We start from the raw sequence: 1,835 nt of genomic DNA, 5'->3' as shown, positions 1-1,835 counted from the left end.
TATGTATGTATGTATGTATGTATGTATGTATGTATGTATGTATATATATTTCTTCAAGACTTGCATACATAACAAATTCTTTTCCTTCGATTATTGCAGTTTAGAAGTGTCATTACTCCTGGGTTATTTTTAGATAACTCATTATGTTGCTTTAAAGTTATATTTAAGTTTTAAACATTTGAACAATATGAATAGAAGATGACCAAATGTTATATAAAAGACAATAACAAAAACAAGAATGGTATAATTTTTACTTGTTAATTTTAATTGCATTATTTAGTGATTCTTTCATGTATTATTTGAATATTAAATTGATAATGATAGAATTAGAATAACAGAAATTTGTTCTCTATCGTCTGACCGTTCTTTCACGTCTAGGTTAACTCTAAGCCTCGAGTCGAGTCGTGATAGTGGTTGACTCAAATATATAACTATTTTGAGATGTGAAAATTGCATCAAGAACCATGCACAATTATCTGGATTTTAAGATAACAAAAAAAGTAACACTAAACATATAATAAGAAAAATTAGCAACATATCAATAATAGATCAATCAATACATTTTTCTACACAGCTAAAAATATAATTACTAAATTGTTGAAAGCCATATTATGTTTCTTTTTAAAATATCATTTGAGCATGTGTCTGCAAATAAAAATTTGTATAGACCCTATAATGCCAAGTTCTCAACCATATTTAAGGTAATGACTTACAAAATTAGATTATCATTATCATAATCATTAATCTTAGTACATTTTTTGGTCAGACATGCAAAAAAACTAATTCATTAGTACACCTTTGTTTCCCCTTTATTTGTACTAATTCCTTCAAGCATTTTAAAATTAGATAATCATTTGAGCATTTGAACTTACTATTTAGTAAATTTGAAAACAATATCTCAAATGAAAAAAAAAAAGTTTATCCATAAACGGTTTATCCATAAACGATTATTTTTTTTTGAGCTCCACTCTAACTCAATTATCTCTATTCTGAATTAAGATCTATCCAATCAAATTTGACTAAATATCAATCATACTCTTACCTCTTAAAATAAGAGAGAAATACTTCACAAGATAATGATATTAATAGCACCCAAAAAAAAAACATGCTGATATTAATATCATGATACTGACTTTTTCTTCATATTTTTTATTAGAAAATATAAGTCATAAAAGGGACTAACCTTTGTGCCCCATGATATTGTATTGAGTTAACTTTTGGTAGTGTATTCTTGCATATCACACAATTCTTATGTATTTATATGTATAACATTTAAACTTACATATTTACATATATCACCCAAAATAGTGCTATTACTAACTGTGAAATGCACATTTTCATGCATGGATTAATGAACCTAAGTCTTATATAATAAATATGAGAGTTTAGATGTTTGAAATATAATTATATTGAAATTGTATAGTTTGTAAATACAACCAACCTTAGATACCCGCGGTTTCTTCGTTGTCTAGTTTCCCATTTTTAAACCGTGACTTCCAACGGCTAGAATCGCAGTTCCGTCTGGCTGCAACCCCTCCAACTCTCCTCTCTCCTCTCTCCTCTCTCCTCTCTCCTCTCTCCTCTTGAAGAGATTTCTGTACACGTTCTTCTCCTAAACACGCGCCTTCAAATATGTCCGCTAATCAAATCCACCTCCTCTGGTTCTCAGCTGCAACAATTTTCGTTGCTTCCTTCATTTGCGTCCTCAAAAGGAGAGAGAGAGAGAGAGAGAGAGAGGAAAGAAAAACCTTGTCCCCTTCCCCTTTCCTCTTCCTCTTTTCCTCTGCTTCTTCTCCTCCATCCATCTCCGATCTCTCCAAACCCTCCCATTGAAC

This window comes from Phalaenopsis equestris, unplaced genomic scaffold, assembly GCF_001263595.1.
Source record: "Phalaenopsis equestris unplaced genomic scaffold, ASM126359v1 Scaffold000250, whole genome shotgun sequence".
Lineage (NCBI taxonomy): Eukaryota > Viridiplantae > Streptophyta > Magnoliopsida > Asparagales > Orchidaceae > Phalaenopsis > Phalaenopsis equestris.
This window is presented reverse-complemented; position numbering follows the sequence as displayed.